This window comes from Sciurus vulgaris (genome assembly GCF_902686455.1).
Source record: "Sciurus vulgaris genome assembly, chromosome: 19".
Lineage (NCBI taxonomy): Eukaryota > Metazoa > Chordata > Mammalia > Rodentia > Sciuridae > Sciurus > Sciurus vulgaris.
The window spans coordinates 21803495-21821085 of NC_136480.1; the positions used below are offsets into that span (position 1 = coordinate 21803495).

General features: G+C 54.5%; 1 protein-coding gene across 17 annotated transcripts in view; it reads left to right on the top strand.

The window, feature by feature from the left end:
- FOXP1 (forkhead box P1) overlaps positions 1-17591 on the top strand; it is a 515936-nt gene that overhangs the window by 368838 nt on the left and 129507 nt on the right. The window contains exon 1 of one of the 17 annotated variants that reach the window (XM_079122631.1): positions 807-2952. The exons of 15 other annotated variants lie outside the window; for them this stretch is intronic. The gene's annotated coding sequence lies outside the window, so the exon portion shown is untranslated. Of the gene's footprint in view, positions 1-806; positions 2953-17591 lie in introns of those variants that run through there. One more of the 17 variants, XM_079122634.1, reaches the window with a different exon arrangement.

The window sequence follows — 17591 nt, forward strand, 5'->3', positions numbered from 1 at the left end:
GGAGAGTCTGAAAGGCAGAGGAGAGGCCAGAGCAGGACTTCTGTTCCCTGGCCCTGAGCAGACAATTTCTCTTTTTAAAATGGTAGCTCTTTAAATGATGTTATTGTGAGGTTTTAAAATGACATATCAAAAGTTGTTTATATCAAAAAAACCCAGCAGTCATTTAATTATACTAATGAAGGTCTTTATACGTGGCAGAAAAAACAAAATCTGTAAATGTCCTGCAAAATGGGGTGTCACCGCGCATCTGGGCGGCGGGCAGCACCCTTTGGGGAGGGAAAGCCCATTTCGTGATGTGCAGGGGAGTGTGCGTTTTCACCTCTACTGTAAGCCATACTGTTTGGGGTAACTAACAGCTACAGCAACATGGGAGACTGAAGTTAGAAGATCTGGAGAGTAAGCGTTCAAAGCAACGATGTTTCTCTATTTTTTAAGGTGAGAGAAGAATAGTGGAGACTTGAACAGATTGAACTGGGAGAGTTTAGAGCGAAATCATCAACTTCATTTAGCACATTGCCTTGTTGTACAGGCAGGACAGAAGGTGACTTTTAAAAAAGCACCAGCTTAGAATCTAGTAGGGTGTTTGCTTTCTATTTGTTTAGGGTTTTTTTTTTTTTTTTTTTCTCCTCCACATTTGTAACTTAGTTACCCAGGAATCTTGTTTGCACAAGGCAAACCCTAAACTGATTACAGCTTTTAAAATTGGGTTGTACATTTTTAAATCCATATCTGAGTGTTGGTTTATTTTGCAAAAAAAAAAAAAAAATGTTGTGGGGGGGAAGCAGGGGGAAATGCTAATTTTAAAAATCCAAGCCTGCCTCAAAAAAGATCTCCCTTTGCAGTCCCAGAGGGTGTTCACGACCAGGAGTGACCACAGGCTACTTCATGACATGGAATCCTGTTGTCCTTTAACCTGGTGCTGCCTGTTTCCATTCAGTGTTTGTGAACAAACAACTCTTAAGTGCAAAACTGTGTGGAGAATCACCTTTTCATCATGTGCACTGACTTTAATTAAAATGAGAGGCTTTGTTTATTTGGAGGGGGAAAAAAAGAGTAATTGTATGCCTCTCAGAAAGTTCTGGAAAACATTCCTTTGAGGCATTGCCCTGGTTGGCTTAACCACTGCTGGGTGGGCAGTAGGGATCTATCTGAGGGACTGAGGCTGGAGCTTGTTCATTCAGGAGCCCTTTGCAGGGAACAGGGCTGCTGGCTGCTCCCCTGCACCATCTCCAGCTCCTCGCAGCTCTGCCGGGAGAGGTGTGTGTCCTGAGTGCCCACTTACCAGGCTCTGTGCCTTCCGATCCCACATTACAGACCAGAAGCAGGGGTGCCAGTGGAGTGAGGCATGGGGGAGGATGAGCCGTGAGCCTCCCCTTTCTCCTGCTAGGGACACCATGGCTAGGAAGTCATCTGCCAGGGCTACAACTGGACCTGAGGTAGAGAGGAGCAATTGCATTGGCTACTCCACCCTCCTGGAGGGGCCGGGCGGGCGGGGGCTCCCCGGCTCCAGGGGAGGGGAGGCAGTAGACCAGATTGGTCCCATTCCTTCCCCCTAGCCTGGTCCTCTGTTTCTATGATCTGCCTTTTGAACTGTTTTTGTGGCTGATCAGTTCCACCTAATATGTCTCTTGATTTCTGCTATTGTAATACTCAGGCGACATGCTGTTCTCTTCATTTTTATAAGCTTTAGATGCTTCTGCCTGTCATATTCCGGCGGTTTATCTTCGGCGTCTGGATTTGCTTTCAGACTTGAATGTCTGTCAAGCTGCCGTTGCTTTGAATGTGAGATCAAAAGAAGATGAATTCCAGTAAAAAATTTCCTTCCATGAAGAAAAGATTGGGGCCTATGTAAACATCCACTGACAGCTCCCAATGAGTTATTTTAGCCGAGTATCAGCACCTGCATGACAGGCAGTCCGCCACGCCGTGCTCAGTGACAGGTCAGTGGCTTCCGAGGCAGAGGAGCAGTACCACGCGGCAGTGGGTTTGCAGGAGACCTTTCTTCCTCCTTCTCTGTCAAACATGGCCGTTCAGCTCTCCTTCCCATTTCTCAGGCCGACTTTCTGGGTCTCTTGCAGCATACCTTTCCGCCAGGTACCTGTCGAGTCACTCACTTGGGTGACAGAAGACAGGACTTTGGCACTGAGTTTGGGACAGGTTAGGGAGAGTTCGGGTAGGCCAGGGAAACGTCTGAGATAAGCAGGGAGTGGGTCAGTGGCAGAGAAAGAGACCATGAAGGAACAACAGCAAGATCAAGGGCATGTCCCTGGAATGCAGGAAGATGTGCTCTTTAAAAATACATGTGACAGAATCCTCCAAAGTCTGCAAAATCGGAATTTTCTTTCTTTCTTTCTTTTCTTTCTTTCCTTCTTTTTTTTTTTTTTTTTTTTTTTTTAAAGCATCCTGCCTATGTAAATGTCACCACAAAAATATCTCCAGAGCAGGTTTCCCGAAACCCTGTCGGTGTGTGTGTGTCTGCCCGCGTGAGCTGTGTGGTGAGCCGGGTGGGGAGGGCTTGCTCCAGCCAGGGCACACTCGGTGCACCGTGTTGCTGCTTGCAGACCCGGAGTGATTTAGAGCCGCGCAGCATTAATAGATTTCTTTAAGTGCTAAATGCAACTTTGAAAATTACCTACAAGCTCCAACTGATCTTTCAACTTTGAAAGTGAAGAATTACTTGAGGAATTCTTGTGGTTTCTTTGTCCTCTGGTGAGAGCCCCGCCAGCTACCCTGGAGGCCGAGCGGGAGGTTGCCTGCCCGGGGCAGGGTTCCAGAGTGCTCTCTCCTCCAGCCTGCTTCAGCGCTCAGCACTTCCTGTTTATTCAAACATCTTTTTTAACCACTCGGCAACCCCCGCTTCAACAGAAACAGCCAGAACCCATCTACAGCAAGAGGACGGAAATCCAAAGGCAGACAGTGCGATCTCACGCCGTCAAACGCTGCGTTTTCTCTGTAAGTGTCCAGAGGAAAAAAAAAAAGAAAAAAAGGACCATTTCTGTGGGGTTAAACTTTTAAACTAGGGACCGGCGCTGCTGCAGCAGGTCTGGGAAGGGCAGAGAGGATGCTCCGCGCTGTTTACCACTTCCTCCCTCCGCTCTGCCTCCGGCTCTTCTCAGACTTGAGAGGACAGGCTGCCGTTAACTCCTTGCTCGTTCACTCTTGCTTCCAGCGCGTCTCTGGATGTAATCCGCCAAGTCCGGCGGTCAGGGCGGCTTCCCAGGCTGAAGGTGGCTGGAGCTGGCTCTGCTCTTGCTGACGGTGCACATGGCTCTCTTCTTCCTGTTGGTGGGGCGTCAGGGGACACGGACGGTGCCTGTGTGGCTCTGCCTCCGCAGACTGTCCCCTGACTTTGGCACCAGCACACCGGCATCCTTTGCGAATCGGTCGTGAGGATGTTGGTCCCAGTTTCATGCCAATCAGCGCCAGGCTGCTGCACCACGCGGAGCCGGATCTCATCCACAGCAGTGCTGGTGGACGGGGGTGGGCTGCTCAGGAAGGAGAGCCCCTGCTGGTGTCCAGGTGGCTGTGGACTCTGGTGCTGGGGGCTCTTGCAGTTTTCATGGTGGATGCCTAGCTGGGCAGGGCCAGCCAGGACTGAGCTGGGAGGGCCGTGCTCTCCCGCCCTCCCAGCCCTTTCTTGTTGAACTGACATTTTAAACACATGGTGTGACCCTTTTTGAAAAGGCACCACCCTTTCCTGCCCGTGGCCAGCCAGCTGGCCTCTCTTCCCTCCCTCTGGACCCCCACCCTCCACCCTGATCCCAGCTTCAGTGGAATTGGTATTCCAGGTGCTAATTTTTTTTTTTTTTTTTTAACTCTGCTGGTGAGGGAATAGACAGGAAATGGAAAACTGTCTCTTGATCTTCAGAGAATTGTGACTACCCTGAACCTTGTTTGTTAGTACCCAGACTAAATATCCTTAAATTTTAGTGTCTGAAGCAGCAGCTTATTAGAATACAGACAGGAATATTCTCTGTAGCAGTCCAAACCTCAGAGGGGAAGAGACATTTACACAAACAAAATAAATAAGTTTGCGTGCATCACTGTGACTGTGGTAGCTCTTTTCGTGTTCAGAAGTTGTTACACTGGGTAAGGACAAAGAAAAATGATGTCTGTGACAGTCTCGAGGACAATTTGCTCAACAGTAGGAGTAATCGCAGGTAAAATGGAAAAAGAGGCTGAGGTGTTCACCCAGAGGCCGCCCCAGGTGTGCCGCCCGGGAGCCACAGGGGAACCTAGGGCCGCTTGCCTGTGTCTCCGTCTCTCGGACGCCCGTGGCTCTCCCGCTCACGGCCGGTGTTTTCTCTGGATGGCACGTCTGATGATTTATCAGAAGGGAAGGGAGTAGCTGCAGCCCGCAGCCGTGGGACCCGGCTCCGTTTTGTTTTCCACTCGGAGAGCCTTGCCCTTTAGCAGATCCACAGAAAATAATACACGCATTGTTTTTTGATAAAAGGAAATTATACGTGTCCTTGTTTTTTTTTAAAGGCAAGCGAGTTAACCCTTGAGGCTCAGGAGCCTCTGCCTCCTGAGACTTGGACAGGCTCCTGCAGAGAGTCAACCTAGCGTTGGGGGCTAGGAAGAGGAGTCCCCGGGAGCGGGGTTTCCGGAGACTCCGCTCACTCGCTGCTACCTCAGTGGTGCTTCTGCATGGTGTCCCCGAGCACATTTTACCGGTGACAGCGGCCCGCCAGGCCTGGTGGCGCCTGTCTGTGTTCCCAGCGCCTCCAGAGGCTGAGGCAGGAGGATCCCAAGTTCCAGGCCGGCCCAGGCACCTTAGCAAGTCTCCAGCTCATGAATGAAAGGGGCTGGGGCGTCGCTCCCTGCTCTGGCATGTGGGAGGCCCTGGGTTCCGTCCCCAGCTCTGGGGTGGGGCAGTTGATGCTATTGGACAGACAGGCCAGGAGCCCGGACAGCGTTGTCAAGGCAGAGTTCTGACGACAGCTCAGCTGAAGGACAGTCCCGTGCCAGAGGGTGAGCTGTTCCTTGCTGGAGCCGACAGGCAAGGTCTGCCCGTCCCTCAGAAAGGCCTCCTAGCCCTGATCCTCGCGTACCCTATTTCATGACCTTCGGGGTCCTTATCTCAATATCCTTATCTCCAGGGGCCAAAGAAAAGGCTTCTGCTTACCTTCAGTGTAGAGTGAAAAACAAGCAAAGCGAAATCCTATTTTTCTTTTCTTTCTTTCTTTCTTTTTTTTTTAATCCTCAGATGGCTTTTGCCTGGCTAAGTGACACTGTTTCTACAAAGGCATCCCCTGACCTACCTGGAAACGGTGGCACATTCTTTAGCAGCCGAGCCTGGTTTTCTGGAGGCCCACACCCATCCTGAGAAAGTACTGAGCGTGATCCCCACACGATGCCCGGCCCAGGCGGATCCGGCCCTATAAATCACAGCTGAAAATCTGTCTCGTCGCCTATACTGTTTTGGAATGTGAATTGAAAATATGCACACGGAGGGATTCCCTGTGCATTGACTATATAAGGGAACAGAGAGCAGAGGCCTGGGCAGCAGGCTCCCCCAGCCTCGTCCTGTGACCCACGGGGGTGGGTGCCAGCTGTGGCCAGTCCACCTCCTTGCTTGTCATCTGGGGCGACTGCGCAGAGGCAGTCGGGATGGATAAGAACGCTCTGTAGTTAAACAGAGCCCTGGTCTGTAGCGGTCAGCGTGCCTGACGCAGGTTGCACGGGTAGGGAGGCTGCAGGGCTGGCCCAACCCTGGAGGTGGAGAAGCCTGGTCCAGCTGCACCTGGAGGCAGGTGGTCTGGGTGCCACGAGGGGAGTTTTTCCCGTGACTCTGTCAGCCCTGGCCATGGGCAGGCTCCCGAGAGGGAGACAGTCCACCGTGAAGACTGGATTGGCAAGCAGGGGGCACCAGGCACCGGGGGAGGGACCAGGTGCCACGGACAGCCATGCCCGGCCCCGGTCCACACAGGGCCCACGTCGGGCTGCCCGCGCTCTTCTAAGGTGCAGTCTGGGTTGAGCGTTGTGAGTTTTGTTTTGTTTCACTTTAACTCAATGTGATGTTGGTGACTTAACTTCCACAAAAATCGAGTTAGTGTGCTCTATGCCAAACAGCCAGGAGCACTTCCTGAGTTCACCCGTCGGAAGCCGCGTGAGGGCCAGGGCGCCGGGCTGGGAGAAGGGATCGCTCTCCCCGCAGAGGCTGCTGGGTGCCGCCCTGTCCCTGGGTGCCGCAGGCCTCCTCCCGAGGCGTGGGAGACTTGCTGGAAGGTGGTGCTTGGGTTTGGCTTCTGATGCTCTTGGTGTGTTAGAAGCCAGATACATGAATTTGTTTGGAAAAAATCTCTACTCAAAATCTGAATTTTCAAAAGTAAGTATTGAAAGTCTGTAAATAGTGATGTCAGGGTTGCTTAAGCAAACGGCTTCTCCTGAGCATTCCACCTAGTATTGCCACAGATGGGCAGTAGTAGCTCACTCGATTTTTTTATTATTTTCCTAAGGTGTATGTGTTTTTCCTGTCTTTGACCATGAACTAACTCCTTTCTTATTCAACAATCAAATATGAAGCACTTTTAAACATCACTTAGGAAGGCTTCTTGGTCGTCAGGCACTAGCCTGCGTGCATTCCGGTTATCGGTGATGACACAGCTACTGTTACGTTTTCCAGCTCGTACTGATGAAGCAACTCAGGCACAGAGAGGTTAAGGAACTTGCGGTGGTTGCGCAGGTAGCACATGGCAGTTCTGAGCTTCAAATCCAAGCACAGTGACGAGTGTGACTAACCACAGTGTAGCTGCTCCTGTAGAGATAAGCATTACTGTTTTTTAAAGCAAGCTTTTTTCCTTTTTTTAAAAGGATAACTGTGATTCTCTCAGGGTCAGTAATTCCCCCAAATTCCCAGCGAATCGCTATTTCTTCCTGCCTGGAGACTCGAGTTCCACCTAATGCTCACTGTGGTTGCTGGGGGTTCCACAGGTCAGGGTCTCTGAGCACAGTGTCCGCTGGCGAGCAGTTTGGTTGCTGTTCCACCTTGGGGTAGAAGCCTCTTTCTATTTCCCTGGCCCATCCCCGCAGGTGCCTTCCTTCTGGGGGCTTCTCCGGCAGGACGAAGTCTTTTAAGAGCCGGCCTCAGAGGGGCCCTGGGTGTGCTTGGTTGGTGGACTGTGTTCCCCCAGGCAGAGGGGTGCAGGCCCAGAGCTCTGCCCAGGCTGCCGCCCTGCGGCACGCTGGGCAAGCTTCCTGCTCAGAACCTCCCAGAGGGAGGGCAGTCTTCAGTGAGCACCCTCCTCCTCCCCCTAGGTGGCACTGCCTGGGCATGTTACCACCCACTCAGTGTCGCCTCGAGCTGACCTTCCTGCCCTGTTGTGCCCCATCACGTGCCCCTGTGTGGCCCATGGCAGTGACCCACGCCATCATTGATGGACTGCCGCAGGCAAGGAACTGAGCTGCAGGCTAGGTGTGCCCCTCTTGAGGGACCCCAATGGCCTCCCCCTCTGGATTTTTTTCCTCCTCTGCTAACTGGGTATAATGACGATCTCAAAAGAATTGGTGATCTTCAGCCAGACGCGGTGGCACGGACCTGCGATCCCAGCAACTTGGGAGGCCGAGGCAGGAGGACACAGGCTGGAGGCTAGCCTCCGCAATTTAGTGAGACCCTGTCCGAAAATAAAAAATGGAAAGGGCTGGGATGTGATGGAAGGACTCTGCTTGACACTGGACTGGCCACACACGCTCAAGAAATGGCAACTTTTGGGGCTGGGTCGTGGCTCAGTGGCGGAGCGCCTGCATAGCGCACGTGAGGCACTGGGTTTGATCCTCAGCACCATGTACAAACTAAATAAATAAAGGCATCGTGTCCATCTACAACTAAAAAAATTTTTAGAAATTAAAAAATCCGTTGACCAGGGGCAAGGACAGTTTTAAGAATGCAGCTATTTACCAACTTCTGCCTACCCCCCAACACACCCTATGTGATTATGAAGTGCAAGACTCTGCAGTGGATTAAAACCAGGGCTGGAGATCCCGCTGGGCCCAGGAAAGTGCTCAGAAGGTGGTGGGTCGCGGGGGCCTGGGCTGCCCCAGGGAGCCTGCAGGGTGTGGTCTGCTCCCCACTCAGCCTTGGCCTGGTCTGTTTTAGGGAGGTTCCCTTTTGAAAGCCCCGCTGGCCTCAGGCTTGTCCCAGGGGCTCGAAGAAGAGATGAGGATCAGGGAGCTGGTGACCGCATTAGGACCCCGAGTCGAGGTGGAGGCAGAGAGAGCCAGAGCGCGGAGGCAGGGGAGCCTGCTTGCCTCCTGCCAGGCCCTTAGTAAAGACAGGGCGCCTGCCCCCCGGCCTGGGGGCGTCGGGCCGTGCTGCCTGCAGGGCTGGATCGTGAGCCCAGCTGTCAGGAGAGGTTGGTTGAGATGGAGGAGAGGCCTGGATGTCCACAGTCCTGGGCGGAGGACGGGGGGCCCAGGTGCAGAAGAAGCCGGAGCTTTAAGCGTCCTGGGACTGGGAAGACCTGGCTGAAAGAGTCAGGCTCTCCTGTCGGGGAGGAAAGGGAGAAGAGGTGACCCCACGGAAGCCCATCCCGCGTCCCGGAGGCAGAGGGACCTGGTGTCCCCGCGCCTTTGGCCCATGGGTCTGCATGTCCACTGGCCAGAAGACCCACATGCAGCTCAGGGCTAATCCCAGTGACCTTGGCACAGCGTGAATGTCAGGTTCTCATGAGACAATGTTTGTGTGTTCCTGTTCTTGCCACTTTGCAGCCATGACCTTGAACAAGTCACAGAACTCACATTCTCTGATCAGGACGTAGAAGACTTCTCCCTGCCTCCCTCGGAGGGGCTGGGAAGGGGAGATAAAGTGCCAAACTCAGCTCTGCCCGGTGCCTGGTGCACGAGCCAGCACACTGTCTCCATGTCAGTGTCTCAGGCGGGGCTGCCGGCCGCACGGGTCTGAGCTCTCTGGATGCACCCGATCCTTCGGCTGTGACTTTCCAGGTCTCTTCTCTGAGGTGCTTGGGACTGAACTCCTGGGCCGCACCCCGTCCCTAAACTGTCACGCAGTGCATCTTCGCACTTGTCAGTTTAAGAAGCGCGGTCTTTGGCGAGTAGTGGCCCCTCCGCCGCCTGATGGGAGAGCGACAGTTCCGCCTTCCCCGTCATCAGCCCCTTCACCGCTCTTACCTCCTTGCTTCCTTTCCCTTTCCTTTTTGTCTTCTGTGTCTGCTGGGATGCCCCTCCCAGTCCTTTGCCCTCTCTGCTCTGAGTTCAAGCGTGAGAGGGAAGGGTCTGGAGAACGGAGCCCTGGGAGTTCCTGGTCTCCAGAGTCCCCAGTACATGTGGCCCATGAGGACAGGCCTGGGGCACCTGTGTTCTGAGCAGGAACTCGGTTCTGCTTCCGTCGAATCGTGAAAAACCCGCCTCCGTTGTGTTGAGTGGAATTCCGGCCGGCGTCCTCTTCGAGCTTCAGGAGTAGCGGCCTCGTCCGAGGAACAGATGGAGTCTGCCCAGGGCTTCCCCTCGTGAGAGGCGTTTGCAGAGGTCGGGGGCTGGTCAGGAGCCAGTGGACCCCTGGGGGTCATGCTCAGGTCTGACCCCTGCGTTTCCTACCTGGGGACCCTGGAGGAGGACGAGGACAGTGCACTCGTGTATTTATTCTCCGGCAGCATCTCGTCCCAAGGGGGCTGGCGATTGAGGCCACAGGAGGCTGACCTCTGAGACATCCAGTCCCAGGCTTGACTCGGGCTTCACGCCCGGCCGCGCTCGGGCGCCCTGGGCCACAGCCCCAGGACTCACAGCAGTTGGGCAGGCCCAGGCCCGGGCAGGGCCTGGATGGAATCCCTCCAAACACAACTCAGGTGCCGGAGCCTCGCCGGTGATTCAGCGTCTGGCAGTGGCCGCCGCAGAGCAGCCAGCCAGCGGCTCCGCAAGCGGGTTGCAGGACCTGTGTGCACCAGAGGAGGAAGGGGAGGAGCTGGCTGCCTGTCCCCTGGCTCCTGAGAGACTTCAACAGACTTCCTGACTACCTGTGGCCATTAAGCTTCTTTCACCCGATTTTGCAAGTGGTTTGTAGACTCCCCCCCCCCCCCCCGCCGCACACCCCGTTTTGGGTCTCATGAAAATCCCCATTCTTTGGCGGGAAGCGGTCTCTGAATGCCTTTGAATTAAAAAAGGTTGCTCATGATGGCAAGTGGGCATGAGCTGTGCAGCCCCCTCGCTGCCTGGATTCGCTCTGCGGGAACGCTTGCAACAGAAAGCCTCCTGCTAGAGCTTTCTGATCTCTCTCCGCTCCGGCCTCTGTAGCGGGTGCCTTGGGGTAGCACATGCACCGCTGCCAAGGCTGGGAAATTACGGCGTGGCGCAAGAGCACCACGAAAAACTGCTCCCCTCATCCCCTTGCTTCTAAAAATAAAGGATAAAGAAACATTGCTTGCCATCCTTCCTCCTAAGAAAACAGACCCCAATGCAGAAATGACCGACATGGAAGCCAGCCGTGGCAGCGCAGGCCAGTCATCCCAGCTGCTCTGGAGGCTGAGGCCAGAGGATCACAAGCCCAAGGTCAGCCTCAGCAAGGCACAGCTCAGTGGTAGAGTGCTTCCCTAGCATGCATGAGACCCTGGGACCCGTCCCCCATACCACAAAATATACACAAAACAAGGAAAAGCCACACAACTCACAACCTACCTATGCTCAGGTCTTTGTGGTGTTTGTGAAATTCGAAGGCAAAAGACAAGTGAGGGACTTAGATGATAAGTCTCACTGCAGGGCTGTCCTGCACAGAGCCTGGAGAAAGAGAGGAACCCGGCCTTGTGGGGAGGCCAGGAAAGGAGGCCCTTTTGGTGCACAGGATTGTCTCTCGTTTCTGGGGATGCTTCACCTGGCCTCACCTCTCCCCACCTAGGCACAGGGGGTGCCCCTGTCTCTTTCCGGAGGTAGGGTAACGGCGATGATGGGGAACTTGGGCTTCTTGGTTCCTGTCCTTTTAATAGTCTAGCTCGCATTTGTACTATTCGTGTCCTGTAGGGGTAGGATCTTCCCTGCTCCAGGTTTTCACCATGTCTGTCTTTTGTTCCCCTCTTTATTGGTTGTCCTGGAGATGGAATTTGGGGGTGCTCTACCACTGAGTTACAGCCCCGGACATTTTTTAAATTTTATTTTGAGACAGGGTCTTGTTGATGAGCCTAGGCTGGCCTTGAACTTGCAGCCCTCCTGCCTCAGCCTCCAGAGTCTGTCTTGATATCGACTGGTAAACTCATTTGCAAAGACTGAGGGAGTTTGGGAACCCACACATGTCACTCCTGGAGATGGCCATCGAGACCTGCCCTGGGGTCACAGGAACCCTGGCTGGATAATGCTGCAGGGGCCTCCCCTGGGGTTGCGGTGCAGACCCAGGCTTTGTGTCTGCCCCTCCTGCTCTGAGCACGGCGTCAGGTGACCAAGGAGCAGTGAGGGTGCAGTCGCCGCCCTGCTGGCAGGATCCTGGAGCCGGCGAAGCGTGGCCGGTGCCAGGAGGCGCCAAAGGCCGGCTGCCGAGTGGCCACTGCCCCCGGCTGCTCGGGCCAGCCAGGGCTTCCTTGCCCGTGTATTATGTGCCACATGGTCGTCTGCCGGTTGTCTGGTGTTCCCACAGGCACTGAGTCCCTCTGAAGTCAGCTCACTTTCCCCACGTCCTCCGGTAACCCAGGACTCCTTTGGTAAACCAGCAGCATGTTTTCAGAGCTCCCGTTGGGAGACCTGCCTGTTCCCTCCTGCGAGCGCACGTGGTCCTGAGCACCCCTGGCCTTCACCTTTCCCTCCTGCACCCAGTGCCGGGGGTCCCTGCCCGCTGGCGCCCTGTCTTCCTTGGGCGACTGGCTACGAGTTCCGTGAGGAGCCTGGGGGTGGGGGTGGAGCCCCGCCCGGTAGCAGGCCCTGCGCGGAGAAGGCGCAGCCCAGGCCCAGGTGTGCAGGGCAGGAGGCCCCCTGTTCCCAGGCTGGTCTGGGCGCGATTTACCAGCTCTGCCTGCCGCCTGGTCCGCACAGCCACTGTTGGTCAGCCCGCGAAATTATCTGCAGAACAGGTTTGATGGGCAGGGGTGGGGAGAGTCTAGAGAGGAAATGAGAGGAAGGGTGGCTGACTCAGAGCCGCCCGCAGGCTGGAGAAGGGAGGATCCTCCGCACAGGCAGGAAGTCGCCAGCCCCGGCGGCAGCTGGCTGGCGGCCCAGGCCCGCCACCTCCTCCCAGGGTGCTAGGGACCCGGCTGACCTCAGCTGCCTGGCACCCAAGGGAAGGGCCGCAGGTTCCAGCTGGGCACCCAGCCCTCGGGGTCTGGACGGGAGCGCACGGCGTGGCCCTGTTCACATAGCAATTCCAGAAATTTCTTCCCAGAAATGCGGATTGAGTTTGAGTTTCAAGAACAGCCAATTCCCACGTGCTGCCTTATTAGCTGAGCTCTAAAGTTATTTGGGGAACCGATTTCAGAGGTGCCTGTTTATATAAAATTCTACCCGGGGCTGGGATATAGCTCAGTGGTAGCGCATGTGGGACCCTGGGTATGGTCCCCAGCCCCAAAATAAATGAATAAATATATAAATATACACATACAGATTTAGATATCCAGACATATTTATATAGCTATAATATTTCTACATATTTATATAGATATATTTGTAGGTATATTTATATATATTTATGCATATTTATATGGATATGTATATTTATATGGATATATATTTATACATATTTATATAGATATATTTATATATATTTATACATATTTATATAGTTATATAGATAAATATGTATATTTATATAGATATATTTATATATACTTGCAGATACATTCATATATTATGTATATACATATATACTTATACACAGATATATATATATATATATATATGTGTGTATATATATCTAATAAAATAAAATTCTGCCCAGTGAGTCTGGCAATTTCAGAATACAGAGAGCCAGCTAAGACAAGGTTGGCAGACTTTCCCTGTGAAGGGTACATGGGAAATATTTCAGGCCTGGGGCCGTGCGGTCTTTGCAGAGAGCACGCTGCTGTTTGGTAGCGCAGAAGCAGCAGCAGACCACACCTGAGGGACCTGACTGTATTCCAATGAAACTTCGTTGGTGGCTACTGGAATCTGACCTCCAAGTGATTTTCACCTGTCACAGAATCGTCTTTTTACTCCTTCCCCACCATTTAAATAAGTAAAAAGGGTGCGTCCCTTGCAGGCCCAGCAGAGAGAGATGAGGGACCCTGTCGGGTCTGTGGGCTATGATTTGCTGGCCAGTGATGGAGGGCTTCCCATCTGGTGATTTTTCTGAGGTCCTGCACGTGTTAACGCATGTCTCAGACCTGTCACCAGTGCGCTCTGCAGGATCTTTGTTGAAGGTGTTCTCCTCCTTCCGGCTCACACCGCGTGCGGGCTGGAGCGTGGATTGCTTCCTCAAGTCGTATTTCGTGTGAACTTGTCCGTGTTTCTTCAGGTTGGGTAAGCGTTTTTCTGAGCACCAGCTACCTTGATAAGCAGGCTGAACGTAGGATCACCTGGCCGTACAATACCAGCACCCACTAGGGGCTCGAGACACAGGTAGCTCAGAAGTCGTGAGCGTGCCACGTGAAACACTGTGTGCAGAGCAGATGACACTTTTTTATGGAGAAGCATTGCTGAGAGGAAGCCATCTTGATTGAGCCAACAGAATGGACAGTGTGCCCAGAACTCCCAGGGTCCCAGGAGATGGACCCGTGACCCACCAAACATGAGGGGCTCTCTGTATTCCCGGAGGCAGCCCTGGCCAACGCCTGCTGACCTCTAGGGATGATCAGGCACGGGTGGGGACAAGGCCAGTAGGGCTGGCTCTGAGAGCAGGCAGAGCCCTTTAGTCTAGCTGTTGAAGGAACAGCCACGTGAGCATGTGCACCGGGCTCCCGGGCCGGGCCTTGTCGTCACCCTGCCCTGTGACACAGGGAGCCCTGACTTCTCTGACCAGTGCCAGGGCTCACGTGCAGAGCAGGAGTAACTGGGCCAGGCGATTGTCATGTCTGTCACGCAGCAGAGCATTGGGTCATCTCCCCAGGGGGCACCACCCAGAGTGAAGGGCTCTGTCGCTGGATGGGACCTTCCTTGCTGTCCACCTTAGCTGCCGGTCTGCAGCTGGAGTCAAATGCGATGCTTGCTGCCGGAAGGGAGTCTCCTCCGTCCATTCACATCCTCCTGCATGCCCCCGTCCCTCCTCTGCCTCCCTCTCCTCTCTCCCCCTCTCTCACATACACACAAAACTAGATCCACGCGCTTCTTGTTCTATACCCAGACTGTCCACTTTCACTTTCCAACAGTGCAGCCTAGGACTCCTGTGTCCGGCTGTGACAGAGACACTGTGGCAAAGACCAGTCCCAGGCCACTGCCTGACTCTGCTGAATGTCAGTGCTCTCTGGAGCAGGACCGTGGGGTCTGAGACGAAGAACATGTGTCTGCTTGGACACACATGTCCACGCGGGTAGAAATGGCTGTCAGATGGTGTGTCAGGAAGGGCATGAGCCCAGGGCATCGCCCCAAGCGGATGCCACCAACCACTCCAGCTTTCCCATCAACAGTGAAATTGATAGCAAGCGTTTTTGATTTCCAGCACATGATAGTTACCCGATCTCTGTATATAACTCCCGAATCCGTAAACACCGAGCGAGTGTCCCTTTTCGTTTAACACCTAGATTTTACTGTGCTTTATCTATTGGAGAACCAGCGCTCACCCTTCAGCCGTTGACTTCAAAGCTTGTTCTGTGTTCTGATCAGTTCCATGCCAAACGCTCTTGCTGAGACCTGGGCGATTTCGTGCTGGTTTCTGTCTGGGGGTCCGTTGCTATTTTACCTTGCTCGGACTTTGGTACGTGCCCATCTTAAGGTCTGGATCGCTGTGGATATTCTGTGAGGACTCGGGATGCCTTGCTGTGCTGGTGGCTCCCTGCCTGTCTGAAGTGCTTCACCGGCCGCATCTGGGGTTGGGGCGGAGCCTCGCTAGCTTGTCCGCATGTCCAGGTCTTGTGCAGCGTTTTCTCCAGGGGGTGACTGAGGTCTCCCTTCTGTCCTCTCAGGTCCCTTGCTGCTTTTCCGGCAGGTGTCTGTGCTGGTTCTCTTCCTCGGCGGGACTGCGTGTGGAGCCTCGCACGGGAGCTGGGGCTTGGGATGTGAGCGTGTCAGTTTCCTACCCTGGGATTTGAAAGGCACATTGTTCCCGTCAGTGATCCTGATTTTCCCTCCAACCAGCAAAGTCAGTCCCAGGATTCCAGCAGCCGATCTGAAATGCACCATCACTGCGTAGCCAGCTCAGTAAACATGGGCACAAGTGAGCTCAGATTCGGGTCCCGCCCTTCTTCCCTGACGCTCCCTCTGGGCGCATGCTTACCCGGGAACGTCGCGGGTCAACGTTCCTGTGAAGACGCTAAGTCTTCCCATTTGCTGACTCGGCAGGTATGGCCACTCTGAGGCTTGTTACTTAAAAGCTGGGTGCCTGTTCTCCAGGATCAGGTGTGACGGTGGCAGAGGGTGCCAGCCCTGGGTGGCTAGGGTGCCCTCCTGCTGGTGGGCACTGCCTCTCCCATCTTCCCCTGCCAGTCTCCTCTGGCCGCCTCTTCCACCAGCTGGGTCCCCTGGTCCGCCTTCCCTGCTCCCAGCCGGAGAGCCTTCTCTGCCGAGGCGTCTCTGAACTCAGGGACTCTGAGGGTGGCGCTCAAGACACCGAGCACTGCAGAAGCCCACGTGAAGGAGCTCGGGGACACGCAGGAGAGGCTCTGCTCCCGCGCACCTCGCCAGGGGGACATCTCCTCTGATGTAAATGAAATCTTCACGCTGCCCACTTTCACACCCACGCTTGTGCTGAGCGTCTCCAAGGAGACCAGGAAGCCCAGGGGCCAGGGCTGATGGAGTCCCCTCAGACCCAGGGCTGGAGGCACAGGCCGTGCTCCTGGGGGCCCTGGCGTGCAGACGCCCCTCTCAGCCACCCCCCAGGCAGGCTTTCTTACCCGTACCTGTCCCTGCACAGAGCGTAGCCCGTGCCTTGCAGCCGACGGGCAGGCGGGCGAGTTCAGTGTTCAGGGGCCTTCCTGACAGGCAGCATGGGCACCGGTGGGACAGGCAGATACCCCACCCTGTCCCAGGCTCTTTTCCATGCTCTTCTCTGATCTCCTGTTTCTTCCCCTTCCTTTGCACCTCTTAGCTACAGAGACGCCACTCAGCCTTACAGACTGTCTTAAGATGCTGCGTACGGTTGGGCAACCAGATGCCTGCTTTAGTGAGCGTGGCTTTTTTATATTTTGGTACTGGGAATTGAGCCTAGGTGTACTTAACCACCAAGCCACATGCCCAGTCCTTTTTATTTTTTATTTAGGAGTCAGGGTCTCACTGAGTTGCCCAGGGCCTCACTAAAGTTGCTGAGGCTGGCCTTAAACACGGGATCCTCCTGCCTCAGCCTCCCAAGCTGGGATCCTAGGTGTGCCCCGCTGTGCCCAGCGTGAGCATGTCTTGTTAGTGCTCTTGCAGGGCCAGCATTCCTCAGTGTTTGCTCCTGAGGACAAATGCCCTTGACCACCCAGTGCCCAGTGTGCAGGAGTCCTGCCGCCTGACCCTTCCCTGGCTTTGCCTTCACCACTGAAAATTCCTGGAGCTGAACACACGGTTCTCATCACCAGAGATGTCTCTTCTTCTCTGAGGAACGTGCTGCCCTCAGAAGAGCTTTGCGCTCGCTTTGGGGGCCTGAACTCACACCCGCTCAGGCCTCGGCCAGCTCCGGAAGTGCCCCTTCTGGGAGGCGCGCATGAGTCCTTGCCTTGGAGAAGCGGCTCTGTGGCTCTCCCGGCAGCCCCGCTGTCTCTGCGTGCCCCGCGTCTGTGACGTCTCCTCCAGGAGTACATTTGGGATTCACAGCTGGCTCGGCCTGGGAAGCTGCCTTTGGGTGTGAATTCCTAGCTCAGTGCCTGCACACCCTGGTTTTCTGCTGCTGATCCTGACAGGTTCTTAATGCTTCGACAGGAAAAATCCTCCTGATGGTTCGCTAATGACACTTTATTTCACTTGAGATTTCAAAAACCATGGGCTGGTCCTGAGTGGCACACCCTCCAGAATTCTCCTGCTTCCACTTTAACTGGGCTCAGGCCTCCTCCCCAAATTCCGCCTTTCAATCGAAACTGTCCCGTTATAAGCTTGAAAGGGTGACTTAGACGTTGGGTTGAGATGGCAGGAGGTGAGGTTCGCTGCTTTTCTCTCCTGTCTTCCAGTGAGATTGACCTGGGAATGCCGGGTCAGTCCTGAGCACCCTCCCAAATGACCGTGTCCACAGTACGGGCTTTCCCCGGCATCCCGCTTCCCTCTTCCTCTGGCCTCACGAGGTAGACGTGTGCTTTCAACCTGCGTTCCCAAGTTCCCTGTGATCTGGGGAGTCGGTGGTGCCACTCGGGTCCGGACAGAGCTCCTGCCTTCCTGTCTTTACCCAGCTCCCTGCCGCCTTTCCTCAGGAGCTGGCCATTCACACTTAAAACTGTTACGCAGGTTTTCAGTGGGGTGAGGTGTCTGCTTCCTGGGCGGCCGTGCCTGTCCATGAAGCTGCCCAGTGGCAGGAAGTGTCAACAAACCCTGGAAAGTTTTCAGAGTAGATTGGTGGGAAGTTT